The sequence below is a fragment of the Sebastes umbrosus genome, chromosome 11, assembly GCF_015220745.1.
Source record: "Sebastes umbrosus isolate fSebUmb1 chromosome 11, fSebUmb1.pri, whole genome shotgun sequence".
In the NCBI taxonomy this organism is placed as follows: domain Eukaryota; kingdom Metazoa; phylum Chordata; class Actinopteri; order Perciformes; family Sebastidae; genus Sebastes; species Sebastes umbrosus.
In genome coordinates, this window is record NC_051279.1 from 17,288,134 (window position 1) to 17,309,965 (window position 21,832).

At 42.2% G+C, this 21,832-nt stretch overlaps 1 long non-coding RNA gene across 1 annotated transcript in view; it reads left to right on the forward strand.

The window, feature by feature from the left end:
- LOC119496979 overlaps positions 1-10,170 on the forward strand; it is a 35,141-nt gene extending 24,971 nt beyond the window's left edge. The window contains exon 3 of the long non-coding RNA XR_005208845.1: positions 8,224-10,170. This is a non-coding gene — a long non-coding RNA (uncharacterized LOC119496979). The remainder of the gene's footprint in view (positions 1-8,223) is intronic.
- Positions 10,171-21,832: the final 11,662 nt, after the last annotated feature.

A 21,832-nucleotide genomic window follows, 5' to 3' on the forward strand; every position in this document is an offset into this window, starting at 1 on the left:
AAGATACTTGGGTGATGTTATTTGAATCATTTTCTCAGACTTGACAAAGCTTCTACACCAGCCACGGAAGACATTACACAGCTGCTTTCACAGGTATGTTTTGTAAATTGACTTTGACATATAAAATCAGTGGAGAGCATCTTTAACACAATGTATTTGTACTGATCTCCACTCATTTCATTACACTATGAAAATCACCTTAAAGAGACTTGAAAGTTGTTGTTGACACATGAGCCATCATGACGAACACTGAGTTGTCTTTATTGTTTTGTCAGCGTTGCGTCATCCTCATGTAATGCAGCTCCGAAACTGAACTATTTGGAAAACTCCTTGTTTGTTGATGCATTCAAGCACTCCTTGAGGGGAAATCCAACAACCATTTCAATACAAGAAACTACTGTATCACGATTATATTATGTTTCACATGACGTCTGTTTCCTTGTTGTTTCCTGATTGCGCCGGTTTCGGTTTTCTGACATTCGTACGTAACATGTAGAACAATGCTCTTCAGCAGCTAAATGTCAAATCGTGGATGTCAACGCTTCCTTGAATGCAGCACGTGCTTGTAACTTCACTATCACCCCAATGTTTCATTTGAAAAAGCAGTTTATATTTTTTGCGATGGATTACCTTAGGGCTGCAGCTACGATTATTTTCATGTCAATTAATCTGTCCATTATTTTCTTGATTAATCAATTAGTTGTTTGGTCTAAAAATGTTGATCAAAGCCCAAGATGACGTCCTCAAATGTCTTGTTTTGTCCACAACTCAAAGATATTCAGTTTACTGTCATAGAGGAGTAAAGAAACCAGAAAATATTCACATTTAAGAAGCTCAGGAATCAGAGAGTTTTGCCTTTTTTTTCTTCTTAAAAAAGGACTCAAACCGATTTATCTATTATTATTAAATAGTTGGAGATTATCTTAATAGTTGACAACTAATCGATTAATCGTTGCAGCTCTAGATAACCTATAGTTTGTAGCACAAGTTGTCAGTGTGGACCTTTTATCTTAAAATGAATGGAAACAAGTGGAAAGCAGGGAATCAATCTAAAAACGTATGATATGCCTCAGAAAATGGTATTTTATAACAATATAGTTTTTGAAAGTTACCTTTATAGTTTTTTATTAATTCTTCTCATTAAGTGGGCCTGAATCTAAAGTTTCAGTGAAAAATGAAAACACAGAACAGACTGGGTACCACCTAAGTTTCACTATTGGTGTTGCATGAGAACGAGGTCGGTTCTGTGTCCTCCTGGGGGCACTGAGGTTTAAACTGTACGACGGGGATCGCCCCGACAAACTGCCATCTTTTTTTTCTGAACCCTTCTCTGGTCACACGGGGACAGCGGGTTTGTGGTCCAGTGATCAAGGTAGAGACAACGTCGCCCACTCGAGTCTCACTTGCTGGTTTCATCCTGTTACCATGTGATGTAAATGGAAGTGAAAACACCCACTCTGTCTTCAGTGCAGAGTGCCATGACAGTCATATGACATCAGTATTGCAATGACACAGCTTTATTATCACCTGGTAGTCTTGCGGGTTATTTCAGAAAGCAGGACTAGAGAGCTGCTGATTGGTTGGTTTAGACTGTGCGTAGGCGTGTCTGCGTACATACGAAAGCTACTGTATCCCATGATGGATGTTCTGCTGGCTGCACATTGTTAGAAGAACATTACCTGCAAACTTTATTTAAACCTTTTAAACACATTGCATCAGATCCTTAACCATGCACCGCTGGAACACTGTGTCGGTGTTTGTGGCGAGGAAGTGTGCACTTTCACTGGCTGCTCTTGTGTGTGCATGTCTGTATTTTGTGCATGTGCTAATCCTGAGAAGTGAGATGGACACTTCCGCTCTTTTTCTAAAAATACACCTTCCACTGCAGCTTGCATCACTTCCTCTTTCTGACTCGCCGTGCACGTGCTCACACACACATATAGATGCATTTAACTCGAACGACGCTGAACAATTTCCTTATCTGGCATTGCGTGGTAACCCATGTTGTGTGTGCGTTTGATTGTGTGTGTGAGTGGAAAGTGGTTTGGTGTAATGGCACAATGTGTGGGCGGGGACACAGCTGGTGGCTTCAATTAACACGCATGTATACGTGGAGTCCTGCGTTATAGATGGTTACTCTATACAGGATGTACATACTGTGATAGTACATATGCATATATACAGTATGTGTGAGTGAGTGTGTGTACGTGTCATTGTGTGTGACTGACTTACTGAGAAAGATTAAGAGTTGGAAAGTGGTGTCTCACCACGTGACGTAGGTTTCTGGTGTTTTCCAAACCAAAGAAGTGGAACCAGCAGTGACGAGGATGTGATGTCATCACCAGGCTTTCTTTCTCACTCTAACTGCGGCCCCACGTCTCACGCTACTCTTTTGTCGCTTTCTTTTTGTCTGTGTCTATATTTCCGTCTCTCTTTGTGTCTGTCTCTGTACAGTATCTGTCTGTTTCTCTCTCTCTGTATCTTTATCTCCTGCTTTGCCTCCCGTTGCACTGTAGGGAAGTAGGCGTTCGCTGGCTGTTTTTTATTTTTATGAATGGGATGTGTTGTTTACTCTCTGACAGAGCTATTTCTGTCGGCGCTGATGATGAACACATACAGTGTGACCACACTAACTTCCTCCTCTATCGCCCTGCTTTCTCTCATTGGCTAATGCTCTCCTCTCAATGGCAAAAGGCTGTGCGTCTTTGAGGTAGTTGTGAATGTGTGTTTTTCGTGGGAGTATGTGTGTGTGTGTATGTGTGTGCATGTATATGCACGCGGGCCAGTGATGAGGGGTCTCAGTGGGCCTCTTTTCAGAGATAATTGTTAAAAACATCCTGTTTCCAAGAGTGAGAGAAACTGTTAAGTGTTTTTTTTCCAAATGATGTCACACAGCCCACGCCAAAAAAACAAGTTTATATTTCGAAATATGACAGCCTCACAGCTATCAAGTAATTTTTCTTGATGGCAGAAAAGTAACAGATATATTCAACTAAATGTCAAATCTTACATCGCTCAACCATTAAACAAAGAATGACCACTAATGTTTTTGAATATATGCTTTCCCCTGTTGCATATTTAAGGTTGGTTGTTTTCAAATGTTCCCAATTTTTTACAGACAGAACTTATATTTTTTAAATGGAGATTGGTTTTCATCCAGATTTTATATTCCCAACTAGGGCTGAACAATATGGCCTACTGCAATTTTCAAATCGCGGGATGAGGAGGAAGTCTGTTAAAGGCAAAATGTGTGCTGCAGAAATGTCCCCGCCACATCGTATTCTACAGACTTAAAACCATTTGTCAGCAGTTACGATGTGCGCAGTCCAGTGCAATTTATCCACTTTGACATGTTCCTTTTCATCAATGAGGCCCAATGCGTTTCTCTTAAATAGTGCACTGTCCAACAATGAAAACCTATCCAGATTCAAACAGAGAATGTCTAAGGGGCTAACGTTAACTACACAATAGATAAACTAATCGGACCCCAAATGTGATGCTAAAGCTAGCTGTTGTGGCTAACCCCGTTCTGTGAACATATAACATAAGCAAATGCATATCAGCTACATTACCATCTTCATTGTATCCAAGCTGCTGGGCGATCTCAAGCCATATATTGTCTCTTTCATTCGATTGATGAGGTAGTAGTGTTTGTCGTACATTATTGGGTGTTGAGAAGGCATTGTTATTCTGAAACACCAATAGTCCAAAAAATTTTCAGTTTGACCGAAATAAAGCCCATTTATCCGACAATCGAATACCTGGAAAACATATGACCATTATTCCAGAACCATTGCTCTGAAAATACACTCTCCGTGCACATGGCTAATTATTATGCAGAATGACGGCAATCAGTTGGAAGAAAGGATTTCATTGGTCAAACATATATATTTCCGCAGGAGGAAATCCGCTGAAATCGAGGTCTGTCTGAATATTTATCTCCCTGCACAAATGTTCTGCAGAGGTGTGCAAGCATTCAAAAGAACCCACAAAATCTGTTTTTATTAAATTCCGTGCAGAATTTTTGGATGAAAATCTGTGAAACGGCTTTAAGAAAACATCTTTGTTTGGTACAGATCCCTGCAAAAATCACACATAATCATTTAAATATGTTTTTCGATGAAAATGAGAATGATGTAAAAATGATCTTTCCCTCTGATATCGCAAATCATATCGCAATTACAGTATCAGTCAATAAAATCACAATTAAATATTTTTAAACCAAAGATTTACTGTTTCCGGTACCTACAATAAGACGCTGATCACTAATTTTACAGTAAACAAGGTCATCTTGAGCCAACATTGCCAAGTATTTCAATCAACACGGGAGGTTCGCCCTTTAAATTGTATTGTAATATGTAATTGTAATATGATTTTCACATAGATTTTCCTATTCATTTCTCTGACTTTAACTCGTATTTATGATCACAATAAACAGAGATTAATTCTCAGATTTGTTTAACATAAAAGCCCTGTTCATATACCAGTCTAAAATAAATTAATTCATAGCTCCCCTCTTCTAAGTACAGTTTTGTCCTTTAGTTTATCACTCAACTTGATGCCTCAATTGGAATATTGAAATATCAGCCCTGTGATTTCCATGTTGGCTAGTAGGTAGCTTCACCTGAATACTGAAGTAAATACTGTCAGGCTATTTTATTAGTTTTTGTGTAAATCTCCTCCTGTTAAAAAATTGCAAATACAACATGTGTACATGCTTGTATGTACACACTGACACGCTGGAAGGCATTTATGCTCACATAGTCTAAATTAATTCACCACGCTTTGAATAACGCGTACATTTAAAGCCTGAGGTTGTAGTTTTTGGATGAGAATAGCAGAGGACAGGTGCAGTCCTGTACCTAATTACCCTAATTATGGACTGTAAAATACGCACATGAATGGTGTGTCTTTGCGTGCTTATGTGTAGGTGTGTGTGGTAGTGATCTGTGAGGGAGGAGGTGTTTGATTGATGTGTGAATGAGCGGGGTTTAAACTGACAGCTTGTGTCAGGGTTACGGGGGTCATGGTTACGTTCACTTGATCCTTTTGTTCTGTGACTTTGATGAAATGCAACGTGCGGAACGTCGAGGCCTCATGTTTGAATTCCCTGTAGTGTTATGTTGCTTCTCGGACGGTTCAGATGAAGAGCTGAATGTTTAATTAGCATGCCATAAAAGATCTGCAGTAACAAGCCACATACAGCGCTGGAAAACACACACGAGCACACATGCACGCTCACACAATAAAGCTCTCGATAATCTGACTGGTATTCTCTAGTGTGAGCTATTGACTGGGACTCATTCAATCACAGTGTGTTCTGTTGTGGACATACACTCTTCTGTGTTTATTTGGTGTGTGTGTGTGTCCTGAACCGATTAGTGCATTACTATGTCATAATGTATATCATAGTTAAACTGTATCACTAAGTATGCTGTAAGATGTAATTCTAGGTAGGTAGGTACTTTATTATCTATAGGGTTAGGTCACCCAAATTACAAAAAAACTGTTAGTTAAAGGTAGTTTTAGTTTTGTTTTCCAGGTTTTTACATTTTATACTTTACAGGTCATTTCAGAGGGAGCGTTCCTATTGAACGTTCCTATTGGCTGTCGTCCGGCTGGTGGACGGTGCTTGGTATATCCTCAACTGATCTCAATATTGCTGCCGAGTCACAAACTTTCTCATTTTACAGCTTAACGGTACACTACAAGATGTTTCTGAAAACATTTGAGGCCAGAAATAGGCATTACAGTAACAGAATATTAATTCATATTTGATCAGCGCTGCCTAGTTTGACCGTTTGATCGGAGCTGGCGAGTGATTGACAACTTCTCAGAGACGGCAGGCTCCAGCTCGGCTCTGATTGGTTGTTTTCCTCCGGTCTGTGAAATCTTGCAGATGCCATTAGGAGCACCGGAGGACACGGAGGCACATGATTTTTTTCAGATTACTTAATGCTCAGGCTGATCGGAATCCTTAACAAAATTCCTGTTTGCAAAATGTAAACGTAGTCAGTATCATCTGTGGATTATCCAGAGTGACGGGAACATTGTTTCTTAAAATGAATGTTTATATAATAAATAAAGTTTTATACTTCTAGTGTCACTTTTTAACTTCAATTGAGCTTCACAGACATAATTCCATTGACCTCATTTGTACTCGGGTGGAGGCAGAAATCTCAGCTGAGCTGGATACAGTGCCAGATACTGTGCCACCAGTCAGCCTTGATGGCAATTTGCCGCAGGGGCCAACTGTGATACTTCAACAAAGAAGAAATTCCATTCTGCCCAAAAAGCATTTTCCCCATAGACCAAAACATTTGATGACACCTCCAACTTCTAATAAGATCAAGTATTATTCTCCGTATAATGATTTTTTAATTTATTGTGTATTTTTGAAAAACTTTAGAGCCTAGAAATGGAGATTTGTGCCATTCGTGGTATTGCAATGAAAAAATCCCCTGCGGCCCAAACAGAATTTTAGATAGACCACCGTTATAAAACAGACGTCTATAAAACTGTTGACAACTCAAACTGCAAACAAAGTCAGTTATTACTCTTCTCTGTATTATGATTTTTAAATTCATAAAAAGGGAAGAAAAGAAAAGTTTATTTGTGTAATTCCGAGTGGGAGAAAATAATGTGCACATGCGGTGAGCTACACAATGCATACCAAGAAGTGGAAAAACTTTTTTGGGTTATGCGCTGGGTGAGCAATTTTCATTGAAATGAATGGTCGTCATCTTGGAGTCCCGTATCCAGTCGTTATAATACATCCATGGGGTGTCCTAAATTCTGAGCAAATCTGCATGGCCAGATATCACAAGAGAGACGTGAGAAAATATGCTTTTGTAAACTGGGTGAATTGACCCTTTAACACAATTCCCCAAATGCCCTGTTAGAAGTATTGTGCTAAAATCTCAGTCAGATGTTAATGTGAATGTTTCACTTAACAAACACAGATTCTGCAGTGCCAAGTTGTGATGTACAGGAGAAACCAGACAGCTACTTTTTTTTTAGCCAAGTTTTATGATTTATTTTAGAACAAGTTCTCTTGCTCTGTCTCCAATGTTTCTTCTGCCAAAATTCAGTATTGACATGTTCGCCTGCCTGCTGAGTGTGTGTGTGTGTGTGTGTGTGTGTGTGTTTGTGTATGTGTGTGCGTGTGTGTTTGAACTGCTCTGAGGACATCCAGTTTGAGTGTTTCTCCTCCAATGCTCTTTCCGGTTGAGGAACAGTAGTTTTTCTGTCGATGGGGCTTATGGATCGGCATATTCAACATCCCTGCCCCCACTCACTCGCCCACACATGCAAACACGGGAGCAAACTAGATTCAGACTTTGTTGCATTGCTCAGGTGACAAAGGGTGTGGAGGGGGGACTTTTTGAGTTAGAGCATTATTGCGTACATGAGTAACACTAAACAAGCTGGACAATAGTCCTGTCATATTAAGCACGTAATTGTTTTGTTTTTGATTTGTGCACTGTAGAGAATATGAGGACAGTCGCACAGAGAGCCCTTTCAAACACATGTAAACCACAGTGCCTCATGCACTGGACCAGAAGAACATGCTGTTCCTTCAAGAACATCGTCTGATACCACACACAGTCACAAGAAGAGTCTCTCTGTTTGCCATTTGTGGAAATTAGTTTGTGTCTGGAGTTGCGCAGCCAGTGCATGAATTCCTCCAGTGGCAGGTAGACTTGCAGTTTCTAAAGTTGTGGGATCATGTAATTTATTACTATTCTTTTTCCTCAAAGGCACAAAGCTGAATCCACACATGTACCCAAATAGTAATGTCTGACTTTTTAACTAGCTCTACTGAGAATTTAGCCTTTTACGATTCTGATGATTTTAACCTCTACGGGTTGAGAAGCTTCTACAACCTCCATGCTCGGTTTTAGTGACGCACATTCAATAAAAGAAGAAATTAACGAAATTCCCTTAACCATTAAAGCAAGATTAAATCATTCTTGGAAAAAGAACAAAACATAATCTTATTCTTAGAAAAGAAAATCCAGTTCTTGAGCAATAAAACAACCCGTTGATCAATTTTGTTTTCCCAAGTAGAACTTAACTGACTGAGTTATATAATTGTGGTAATGGGCACACATTGTTGAGTTTCAGGTGTCCCATAGGTGCCTTCCACACACTCATTAACAGCTTGCTCAGTTGGATCCTGTCAGGTAAATTAATCTTTTCCTCTTTCCTCTTCTTGCTCAGTGACGTCATGCTCGTGTTGCTGATGGAATCTCCCGTTTGGTGTTGCAATGGCAGCGGGAAAAAAGCCAGTCATGGGGTCACAACAGCGACTGTACAGCTGAGAGAGTGACGTTAGATGCACGTCTTACTCCAGCAGCTTTACTATACACACCGGGGACACGGTAAGCCGGGGAAGCCCTCACAGACACACACACACACACACACACACACACATAGCCACACGCACTAATCCAATTAGTTAGTTGCAGCCTGGCCCGGGCCTCCTCGGACAAACGCTGATCCAATTATTAGTGGATGGATAGGCCAGGCAATCCCAGTGATTCCCAGCTCTAAGGTGCTTAAGTGGCACTACGCCACCGCATCAGGAGGACACCTCATACGCACAAAGGATCCCCTTGCTATTTTTGTGGACATACACGCCGCCTGCCCGGTGAGTCAACAAAGACGAGGAAGACGCCAAGAAGCCACTTCCACTCATTCAGCAGAGTTGCAGAGAGTGAACCGGAAACCCCGAGCTTAGCCAGGGTAAAGAGACTTTCCCCTACGCACGGCTCTGTCTACACAAAACTCCTAATCACATGCCAGGAATAGTCACGGACATATACACTCTGGAAATTATTAACGGGAGCGTAGAACAATCAACGGATGGAAGACCTTGGGATGCTGCTTTCACCCACCAAACATCCACTCGTTTTCCGTGTGCTAGAAAACCATCGATATCATTTGTAGTGAATGTGTGTGTGTGTGTGTATGTGTGGATATGTGTATTTTCTAAGAGCCTCTTCATCAAACAACACACCAGAATGAGGCACACTCCAAACAAGGTCACAAGTCCATACAGAGGCTCTTAACTAACACTCACTGTGTAGTGAGGCTCTGCAGAGCTGTTATATTCTCTTTTATTCTCTTCTACACACACACACACACACCCTGCATACCATTTTAACGGCTGTCTGAGGCAGCCTGATTGAGCACAATGGCGTATCCTCTTTTCCCGTGACGAACCGTGGATGTTGGAAGTCACGCACTCACGTGAATGTGCCACATAAACAAGCAGCAAACAGCAAACAGCTGGCTGCAGGCAGGAAAAATATGTCACATCCACTTTTGGTGGAAGAAAGCTCATAAAACGGAGCGTTAGTTGTGTGTCTGCCATGTGTCACGTAAGGTCCTCCCTTATGCTAATGTACCATTCATCTGTGTCATAGAATGATAATGACTCTCAGCGCAGAGAGCACTCAGAGTAAAGCCCCGCTGTCCACTCTGTCTTTCTGTACGCTCCACTGTTTCTGTCTCTGTCTCTTTCCCTCTTTTTCTGTCTGTTTTCAGTCTGCTTCTATGTCTCCACGCTTTCTTGTCTATTTCCATGTTTTTGTCTCTCTTGTCTTTCTTTGTCTCCATTGCTGTCTCTCCTCTACAAGCCGTCAGGATGTACAGACTTCAAATTTACACAAAAAAACCCAACATTTTCTTTTTACTCAATGTCAAAACTTATTATTTTTAAACAATATATTTCTTTGCGGTGTGCCAGTAAGTAAAAACGCCATAGTTGCAATTGTGTTTTTGCCTATTCTGCATATTTAGAGGACCCTTATTTCTGCTTTTTATTTTTAAAGCAATCTAGGGATGAATCTGGCTATATATTTTTTTTAAATTAAACAATTGTGGAAATCAGATTGACAAATCCAAAAACTGTGTGACAATCTGGTTTCAAAAATACCATTTGTAGGACAAACACTCATTGTTTAATTGTTGTTTTTTTTTGTGCCAATTTCTTGGAAAAGATTCTGGTGCATAATCAGCCATTTCTGTGTTAAATTTCTGTGACTGGAACGTTTTCAGAGCAGCGCTTGTCACAAGGGGACATTGTTTACTGTAAACTGTGATGAGCGGCGGCGTCTTCTTGCAGCAGGCAGCACAACAACTTTTGGGTGTTTGAGGACATGTTATCTGAGTGAAAATCAGTTTAAAGTGGCAGTAGGCAGTATATGTTTGGCATCATCGGGCAAAAATTCCATAATAACCTTTCAGCATATTGTAATTCAAGTTTTCTGAGAGAAAGCTAGACTTCTGCACCTCCTCATGGCTCTGTTTTCAGGTTTTAAAAAATCTACTTTGACCAATCACGGGTCATTTCAGAGAGAGAGCGTTCCTATTGAGCGTTCTTATTGGCTGTGCTCCGGCTGGTGGGCGGTGCTTGGTATTTCCTCAACTGATCTCAACATGGCTGCCGGGTCACAAACTTTCTCATTTTACAGCTAAATAGTAGACTACAAGATGTTCCTGAAAACATTTGAGGCGAGAAATAGGCATTACAGTAACAGAATATTGATTCATTGTTGATCAGCACTGCCTTTCATAAAAATAACTTTTTTTAATCACATTTGCTCCATTTCTAACCACTGCTGCTTTAAACCAGCGCTGCTTTTAAAAAATCTGGGCACCTTTTTGGTCCTTATGGAGCCTTATGCGCATACCGTCATTTTTATGTGGTGAAATATGTGTGTGTTATGAAGTGTCTCATCCAGTCCCGGCCAGCTCTCTGTGTTTCCCAGGCGAGCAGCATATGCTAGCAGTTGTCCAGTGTGTGTGAACGGCCTGTCTGCCGTGGAAAGTGAAGGGAGGAGAGAAACTGAGGTTTCAGCCTGAGGGGATGTGGGGGGATAGCACATAGCCCTGGGGAGGTTTAACGATGTACAATGTGTGTGTGTGTCTGTCTGTGTGTCTGCCTGAGGTAAACTCGGGGATGTTGACGCTGATGTGTTCTGATGGACTCTTACCCAGACACAGACCCTGCCTGTGACTCAGAGACGAGATGCACGTATCCCCTGTGGGACAGCCCGAGGAACACACACACACACACACACACACACACACACACACACACACACACACACATTCATATGCTTGCCAGGTTAGATATCTGCGGGAGCCACTCATGGATCTTGTTCTAGCAGGAGAGAGGGATTCAGGAGGGAAGGGGGAGTGCGGGATCGTCGGGACGTTTGACTGCGATTCTTCAGAGATGGAAGCTTTGCTCTTGAAACATCTCATTGTGTCGCCGTGAATTTTTTTTACTGCGCTGAATTTCTCTGTGAAATTGGATTGGGATTTCTTGGGGCTTCTCGCTCACCTCTGGCTCACCCTCACATTGGCATAAATGTGTGCGAGCACAATGTTCTGTTCTGTTGCCGCCTATACCGCCTATAGTGTCGAATCATGAATAGTTCTTATTGAGCGGCTTGTGGGGAGTGCGAGGGAGTTTTCTGGGTGCACGGCTGACTTCTCTCAGGGCGCTGACCCGCAAAAGTTTAGGACAGTGACCAAAGGGTGAGGGGCTTGATAAAGATGGATGATGAGGCTAGATGAGGAGAGCGAGGCGGCACTCAAGTCGTAGCTGTGAGCCAAAGACTTTGCCTCGTTCTCTCCCTGACTCACTCGACATAATCAGACATTAAAAACATGAGTGAAACGCTTACATTAGCCATCGCACGAGTACATAAAATGTGTGTGTGTGTATATTTTGCAAAGATAGAGATGAAGATACAAACACACAATCTTGCAGACGCAGAAAGAGCCAACGGGTTAATGTGAGCTGTGTGTGACGCCAACCGTATGCTCGTTATAATAGTGCTGGGAGCCTCCAAGTGACAGATATCACACACACACACACACACACACACACACGTAGACAATGGATGATCAGTAAGTCATTTTGAGATCAAAGCATTCATCACAAGTGACTGCCCATTTATTAGAAGAAACAAGAGAATGACCTCGATATCAGTGCAGTCCTGTCAGTCAGCTGTTAGACGCTGCGTTCGCTCCCCTGTGGAGTTGAATTCATCGAGTGCTTTGATTCTCTGAAGTAATGATGTCTGTGTTTTGAGAGGAGGGTAAGAGGAAAGAAGCAGCATCACAGCATGAACTAACTCAGTACAATGGAGAGATGGTTGGAGGTTGCACTTGGACAGATATGTGCGCTTTGTCAGATGCAGAAACAGAAATTAACAAAAGCCCGGGAGCAAAAAAAATGACCTTGAAGGTTCTCCGATGTGGCCGTGAATTTATAGCACAGCAATTTAGGAGTATCCTTTCACCCTGTTGAAAAGTTTTCGGTAAGCTGCCAGCTATTCATACTATTCATAGAATGCATCTATTGTCCCTCATGAGCTACTGTAGGTGAGCTGTGGGAACTGGTGACGGAGGGATTCTTTCCAGTGCGTTCTGGGAGTGAAAGATGAAAAAACATAATAAAAAAAAACATGCAACCTAAAGTAGAATAGTCGAATATGCTATACGGCACTACAAAGCCAACAGTATAGGAGAAAATGGCAAAAACTGCGCCATAAAACAAAACGGAAAAAATGGACCTCAAGGGCACTATTCTCTTCTGCTGTAAGTTTCCAGCGGTGGGAAACAAGCATGAATGTGTGGTACGTTATGATTTAAAACAAACCAGAATTGGACAAATGGACGGCTCGTTCGCCAACATGCAGTAAAAATGTATTATGTCTTTGTTCTGATTCTGGCATTGTACAGAAATATGGTTAAGTGTGTGTGTTCGTGCCTGTATATGTGTGTGTGTGTGTGTTGTGGAGAGGCCGTCCCTTGCTCCCAGTGGAGATGAGGGATGTACAACTGAGCCCAGTGTGTGTGTAAGAGGTGTAAGAGGTGTAAGATACGTGTGTCATGTTCTTGCCCTCAAAACTGCTCTAACGTCCCTCAAGGTGTGCCTCTGTGCCGTTCATGACATCATGTTAATATCAGTTCCTGGACATGATCCATGACCATTGTCTCAGCTGTTGTGACAGAAATCATGATAGATAGAAGGACAGATACACACTGATAAACAGACGATCCAAACCACGTGAAATGAGGTTTATTTTCATAGTTTTGGCCGTCGGTAGATAAAGGGATGCTCCACTGATTTTAGGCAGATCAGTTTACTAGTCATTGTTAGTGTTGTGGAACGGTTGTATAATGTCTTCTGTGCCTCTGGAGGAGCTTTGTGAAGTCTAAGAAACCCATACTACGGACTAAAAGTTAGGATATTTCCACCTCCGCTGCACCACTTTTGATATTTCTGTTGTTAGTCTGTCTTCTGCAAGTCCTCCAACTTAATGGAAGTGTGATACTAAATTGCTGGAGAACCCCCTTAATTGCTTTGATGCTCACTCTATTGGAAGAGAAACAAAGGTGAACGATAAAATCATCACCCAAAGTGTCTGCTGTAGACATATAATACAGTCTATAGGCCAGGCGTGCCCAAACTTTTTCTCTTGGAGAGCCAAACCTGAAACTTACTGGTGGGCCACGGGCCAAAAGCAAACACCTATTGTATTGTATTATGTTATGTTGTTAAGATACCAAATGGTACTTGGATCCCAATTCCCTTAATTGACTGACTTTCTGTGCAACGTGTTTGTCTCTGCCCGCCATGCTCAGACTATTAAAATTATAGATATTCCTTTCATTAGAAACTTCTGGCGGGTCAAATCGAACCTTATGGGCCCACTTTGGCACAGCCCTGATATATATAGACCAACTTACTGTTTAAACTTGGATCTACCATACTTATCACACTTCTGTGCACACTCGGGTTTCCTGCACAATGAATGACTTTCAATTTTACCTCCAAATAAAGTGGTTTAGATCATCTGGCTAAACTGCTGTCGGCTTGTTCACAGCCTTTCTAATCATCTGACAGTGTTTCTTGTCTTGGCAAACTTTGCTCTTGTGAAATTGTTGTACTCTCACATTCCAGCAATTCCTTTGCTGTGTAAAATGTTATCATAACTGATAGAAACGATGACCACAGCTACAAAAATGAGACTAAAATAATACGTTTTAATAAACTGGTAGTTGTAAGCTGTCCTCGACCAAAGAAATTCTTAAGGCCCTGACACACCAGCCAAATTCGGGCCGTCGGAGAGCGGCTGTCTGGCCTAGTTTCTGCGGTGTGTCCCTCACCGTTGGCACTAATCTGCCCGTGTCTGAGGCTTTTTTTTATTTCTCTCACCGACGGGCTCTGTCGCCGATTCAGCAAGTTGAATCGGTGGTGGAGCCTGTCGTTGGAAACAAGTCATTCAGCGAGAAAGAGCATAAAAAACAACTAATCTATGAAAGAAATCTTAGTCGACTAAGACCAAAACGACCGAAGAGTGGGCAGCCCTGACTGTTTGTCCTTACACGTTACTGTGTAAACACGTCTCTGATGTCAACACACATGGTTTTGAACTGATGACAAAGAAAGTGTGTCACTTCTCTTCATGTTCTCTCTGCATTCCTTTCATCCTATGAACCTCTTTCTTTTTTCCTCCGCATGACTTCATGAGTGCAACGGCCGACTCATAGATTATGTTTTATTGCTCTTCAGACTGCTATTAGGCAATTGTCTGCACCGCTCGTCTATAGCGAGGAATAAACCTGACCACTTAGGTATCTGAGGAATCCACAGCATCATCACGTTCAGGTCTGATAACAGTGGAACAGCCTGATTCCTATCACCTGCGATGGTGTAACTGTCTATGTTTGTGTGTGTGTGTTTGGGTGTGTGGGAGTGGGACGTGTTGTGTCCTCATACCATAATAGGCTTCCCCGAATAACTGTCCCATAATTCTAGTCTCGTGAGTAGATACAGCCGGCTCTGTCCTCAAAAGGAAGAGAGAGCGGGGGAGATAGAGGCTGTAACTCTCACTTTCTCTATTTCAAACACACACACACACACACACACACTGGACTCTAATACACCCTCTGTGTCAGACAGCAAGGTTTCCGGAAGGAATTCCAGGCATCCCGGGAACTATCTTCCTGATTCCTAAAGGCTTAGTATTATGCTCATCCTGTCTAGATCCTCAGCCAACAAACACACAGTCCAAAAAGCCCAGATATCCACTTGGATGAGCTGAATTTACGTCGTGACTGAGCAGCGGGGAATGCTGCTGTAATCCTGGCCGTGCCGAAGCACGAGTGATGAATTCCAACGGTGATGCTGAGCTGGCAAACACACGCCGGAATACCACAGAGGCTACAGAATAATGTGCAATATGGTCAGGAGAGATGAGAGGAAAGAAGACAGAGGGAGAGATGAAAGATAACCAGTTGAAAGGTGGCGTCTCACTTAACTTAAATACGTGCTGTGGTGATGAGACGAGGGCTTTCACCCCAGCTCCTCTTACCCTCACGCTGCTCTCATGCCTGTCCGTGTCAGACCCACAGGCTCTCAGGCTCATTTTCCACAATGAGGGTAAAGTGAGGGTCGGCACTCCACTGTGTTTAGACAACACAGAGTCAGCTGGTAGAGTCAAGGAGCTGCAGAGGTTTTTCTCTGATAGGGGTGGCAGCTACAACAGATGCCCAAAAGTATGAGGACACCCAAACACTATAGTACACCCATATGTGATTGTTGAACATCTCTTTCTAAAACCATGTCCATTAATATGCTGCTATAACAGCAAAGGCTGTACGCAAGATTGTTGAACCTGGCTGCAGGGATTTGCTCCCATTCAGCCTCGAGAGCATTAGTGGGGTCGGCCCAGGATGTTTCACAGTCTGCGTTCCAGGTCATCCCAAAGGTGTTTTGGGGGGTTAAAGGGATAGTTTGGGTGTTTTGAAGTGGGGTTGTATGAGGTACTTATCCATAGTCAGTGTATTACCTACAGTAAATGGCGGTCGGCACGCCCCCAGTTTGGAGAAGCAGACAGGAGTTACCACACGGAACCAAAGCAATGTACTGCTGTGAATGGGGCTGACAGCAAAATGTATTTTAGCCACCTAAAAGAAATCGAAATCAGTTTAAGTGTACGCTATATTTCGAATATTTACGCTGGTTTACCTTGCAGTCAGACAGCCCTTTCCGATGGGGAACTGAAGCCGTTGTATCCATCTACGCTCTCGCCAAAGCCACCAGACGCCATTGAAAAAATCTGTAATTTTATGTCGCAGAACACGGGGGTTGCTGGTCTACTGCTGCCTCGATCGGTTAGTTTGTTTGTGCTATTGTGTGACTTTGGTGAATCCAAACTAACCGAAGTCACACAATATCATAGATAATGCCTTCACTTCCCCGTTGGAAGCATAGACTGTATAGCTGTCTCATGGCAAGGTAAGCTGGTGGAAATATTCTAAATATAGCGTACACTATTGATTTTATTAGGTGGGCCTTTCTTTTAGGGGGCTGAAATACGTTTTGCTGTCGGCCCCTTCCACAGCATTGACATTACATTGCTTTGCTTCTGTACGGTAACTCCTGTCTGCTTCTTCAAACTGGGGGCGTGCCGACCGCCATCTACTGTGGGTAATACACTGACTATGGATAAGTACCTCATACCATACCACTTCAAAACACACAAACTGTCCTTTTAACTCAGAAAACTATTTCTTTATGGACCTGGCTCTGGCATTTAAACAGCAAAGGGGCTTCCCCAAACCGTTGCCACAAAGTTGACAAGACACTTTTGTATAAAATATCACTTAATACTTCCCTTAACTGGTACTAAGGGGATTTACCCAAACAGTAGGTCAGCAAACACCGAACAGTCCCAAACAAAAGTATGTGAACAGGGGTGTAATATTTTTATACATATTCACATTTTGTATATGTATATAAAAGTATTTACACTTTTGGCCATATAATTTGGATCTATGTGCTCATGTATAGACTAGAAAAAAAACAAGGTAGTATAGAAACATTAACAAATGCAGATGCTTCCATGGAGGGGACGAGAGATTCCTGATTGTTTTTGTGAGTATGGAAATGATGTGACTCATGTATTATGGCCTTTTGAAGTTACCAGATCTCAACCCAAGTGAACACCTATGGGAGATTTTGTACCAATGTGTTCAGACCGAAAACAGTTCTGCGTTAAAAATCCCAGGAGGATGTGTTGGTGAGGAACTGTTGTTTCAAGTACCAGGGAGACGATAGAATAGGATTTATTTTGAGGTTTGAAGGCTTATCAGCTGCCACAACACAACAGTGGATCATAAAGAGATGAGGAACAATTTGATCTCCTTTATATATAACGTTATCCTCCGTCTTAACAATCTCAAGGTAAACAGAAGACGTTGTTCATCCCTCCAGTGGAGTTTTGGAGACTTGTAGAGTTTATTCCAAGAATCACTGAAGCTGTGGTCATCCAACAGTTTACTAAGACATTGTATTTTGTTTTTTACCTTATTTTATCACCCATCTGTATGTGTATGCTGGACATTTTTTTTCATGTGCTTGTTCTGTTCTGTTGTGGCTGCTGAGTTTCAGCGTTTTGAGTGTGAACGATCTGAATATAATCAGAAATATTTCACACTCATCGCCAATTCCCACTTGTTCGTTCGCTCAAATTCGAGATCTCGCACTCCACAGTGGACGACGGGTGAGTGAGTGCTTTGGAGTGAGCGTGAGTGTGCAGCCGGTGGAGTGCTGTGTCCATGAAAGACTCTTCTTCCCCCCACTCGGCGGGGAGAGCAGAGTGGGCCGCCGTGGAATTGAGAACCCTCATCCCCTTCACTACAGTGGGAGTGAGCCACCGGGGCCGCGCTAAGTGCTGCCGGGCACTATTACTGTGAAAAGGACCCCTCTCTAGGGTGTCCTTTCAAGTGTCTGCTGAACGGGACACTACTGAGAGCCACGGCCAACTAGTGTGTATGTGTGTGTGTGTATCTGCATGTGTGGTATATAATGTGTTGCCGGGAAGGTTTGTGGAGCTGAAACCAGATCAGGTATGTGTGACAGCCACCGCGTGAGTGTGCATTTATAGAGCAGCGCGTGTGTGTGTGCCAGGTTACAGTATTAACAGGCAGCAGTGTGTTTGTACGGGACACTAATAGCCGCATGGCTGATATTAGTGGATCAGTTTCCATCACACTCTGTGGCGTAGAAGCGCCTGATTCAGCAGGTGTCCCCCCCTGAAGGTCCTCGCTGTTATTCGGCTCCTTGGAAGATGTCCGAGTGTCCTGAGGAGGGTTTGCCTTGTGATGTGGCCTGACCGCTGACCTGCCAGGGGTCACACTCACACATAATGTGAAACCAGGGCAGTAGGGGTGGGGGAAAACACGATACAGCATAGTATCCCAATATTGGCAATATCGTATCGATACACGGACGTTAAGTATCAATCTTTTATTATATAAACTATTAACCTCTTACAATCCGACAACTTGCCACTATTCTGTCTTTCAGAAGTTGCAGCGGGCTCAGTCTTAAGTACTGACGATACTAGTATCATATGAAATTACAAAACCTAGTAACCATGTCATGTTACCTTGTCGGGAAGAATGCTAAATAATGTTTCAAAGTTACGCTAAATCTTGGCAAGGAAAAACTGGCATTGCCATTTTCAAATGGGTCCCTTGACCTCTGACCTCAAGATATGTGAATGAAAACTATGAGATGAACAGTGTGAAAACTTTATCTTATTAGATAAAACAGATGTTGACAAACTGAATAATTTGCAGTTGAAAAATTTAATAAATCGCAAAATATTGCAATATATCTTGTCGCAATACTCAGCATACTCAAAATGTTTAAAATCGCAATAAGATTGTAATGTGACTTAAGTATCGTGATAACATTGTATTGTGGGGCCTCTAGTGATTCCCACCTCTACAGGGCAGTTATATTCTTCAGTCAAGGGACTGAGGGCTCTGAGCCTTGTAAATGCTCATAAAGCACTGATATTACATCTATTTATTTCATCAATAAAGAGATGGAATTGAAAGAGGATATAAACAACTAATTAATAGATATGTGAAAGTGTGTAATATGTCAAATTATTTGACAAACAGTTTTTAAAATGGAATTAAAAGCTTATGCTGTGTCCGAAATCACATACCATGCACTACATACTCAATATCTGTACTATCATTCAACATGCTTTTGTGTGAATAAACAGAAGTATGTATCTTTTCAGATGCACTGAGCAGTAATTAACATCACTTCCTGAGAGCCTCCTTGCCGGTTGGAGACACGTAACCATGGTAACCCGTACCGACCTCATGTGACCATATAATGATTTGTGAGAATCAAAGTCTGAACTAATTTAAAATATATATTACGCCTAGCAAAGTAGAATCTTTTACTTACATTATTGATGTTACAGAGCTGTCCGTCAATGTCTGTTATGAACATCACCGCCACTACCGCATTGCATTGTGGGATATTTATGCCACCGTAGTGTCAAGCGTTTGCATATTGTAATATTTCACCGGAAATATTATGCCATATTATTTCATAATAAGGTTTCGGACATACTAACAAATCTCACATACTGTTTTAGTGTACTAAATAGCATGTTAGTATGGAATTGCGGATGCAACTTTATAGTAAATAATTTCAAAGGGATATTTGACATTTTATTCTTTATTTTTTTATGAAAAATAGAAGAAAAGCACCCCTAACTGCAATGTGACATTACCACTCACTCATCTTCAACCGCTTATCTGGGGTCGGGTCACGGTTGCAAGACATTACATTAAAAATAAATGCAAAAGGGATATTTAAAGGGGACTTTTTTTTACCAATTGGCTCTCTATTTGCCACCTCTATTATTATCGTTGATGTGGACCTCGAGGGCCTTGTTGTGGCAAAGCTTTGCTAATCCGCTGCGAGAGCTCTCACTATCATCCGTGCTTGTTGCAGCGTGCGCCCTTGAAGCCTTCAGGAAGGCAATGATTCATTTTGTGGCTGAGGTGTTTTTGGAGTAGAAGCTAATGGAGAAGGGAAGGGATGTCGGGAGTTAGGAGACAAAGCTAATTAAGTGTGTCTTGAGTTGAGTGTTTCTCAATTGGTAAAACATGGCACAGTGAAGAACTGGTGTTGTGGGTGTCCATGATAGAAATGTAAGTACTCATGGAGCTTTTGGGATAATTTGCATAGTTTGGATGAGAATTTGCCAGAAGGATTGGTGGGTGAAAACGCAACTTTCAAGTTTTCTAAATCTAAAGCACTTTCAACACCAAAAGTTCTCTGTGTTGTGGATTAAGAAATACTAGAGGCATTGCTTTCAGTTTGACCACCATGCATTTTCAAGTATATCTGCTGTAATTGGTCAAAAGAAGTCATCAAGTTACGGATCATACTTTGGTTTTACTTTGGTTTTTCAATTGAAGCTACTGTGCATCATTTTATAATGCCAGATCTATTAAATGGCTTTATAAAATGATCAGTTGACAGTGATGACACGTCAGTGGTTGAAGTTATGGTGAAACTGGATACTGATTCCCATCCTGGCGCTGATCTGGGATGTTGCTTCAGTCCTGTAATGGGAGTGTTGGGGAGGGTCAATAAGTAACACTGTCAGAACAGAAAGTCTCCTCAAGTTATGAAGAGTTTAATCTGGCTCCTGTAATTTGTGGGGGATCATGTTTCTGTGCACAAGCCGTAAAATGACAGGTGGTGTGATCATGTTCGAGGCACATACACATACGTGTGTGTGTGTGTGTGTGTGTGTGTGTGTGTGTGTGTGTGTGTGTGAGTGTGCGTGTGTGTGTGTGTGTGTGTGTGTGTGCTCATATACACATGGGTGTTACACAAGCCCATAATTACACTTTAAAGAGGAGGCTGGGTGGAATAATACACACATGAATACAGTATAGCAGCAGAACACATACAGTACAGTACGGGCACACACATTCACACACTTTACTTAAACAGCATCATGAGTTGGCAGTGGGCTCCTTTTCCACCTCGGGTCAGGCTTAGTTCATGCACAAAGAGCGAATGACGGTGTGTGTGTGTGCGTGCATGTGTGGTAACCCTGCTCCAGTTTTATTTTTAAAGTGAGCGTAGACAAAGGCCTCCAGTCAGACTGCTCTGAGAACAGGACCTTGGGAACATGACCAGTGGCTGTTGCGTCACAAAGTGTGCGTGTGAGTGTGTGTGAGTGAGTGTGAGTGTGTGAGAGAGAGACTTAGTGTATCCGACTTTTGTCTTGTAAAGAAGTCGCTTGTTCAAGCTGAAAAGGAACGAAGAGGAAAAAGCTCTTGAAAATCCTTGCCAGATGTGCAAGCACACACACACACACACACACACACACACACACTCACGCTACCACTGTGCCCTTAAAGGCTGGCTGAGCGGACATTTGAATGTCAAGGGACGTCACTGTGTGATGTCATAGGAAGGATTTTATATGCGATAGGAGAAATTCACTTACACACACACAAACACACGCACACACACACACACACATACACACACAGTTTGCCTGCACACAGACCACACCACTCCCAGCGACACACTTTCTCAACAGGTTTATGGTGAGGAAAATAAAAGAGGAGAGGCAAGAAGATGGAAGGGGGAGAGAGGAAGAAATGAGAGGAGGGGAGAGGAAACAAGGAGGCAAGAGGAGAGGAATCCAACCTGGGGAGAAGGGAGGAGAGTAAAATAGAGGAGAGGAGAAGAGAGAAAGAAGAGATGAGAGGAGACGGAAGGAAAGGAGAAGACAGGAGATGGAAGAAGTAACGAGAAAAGAAAAGAAAAGAAGGGGGAATAGAAAGGATGAGGAGAGGAAACAAGAGGAAAAGAAAAGAGGAGAGGAGAGGAGCGGGAATAAGGGAAGAGGAAGCACGAAAAGGCAAAGAGGAAAAGAGAGAAAGAAGAAATGAGGAG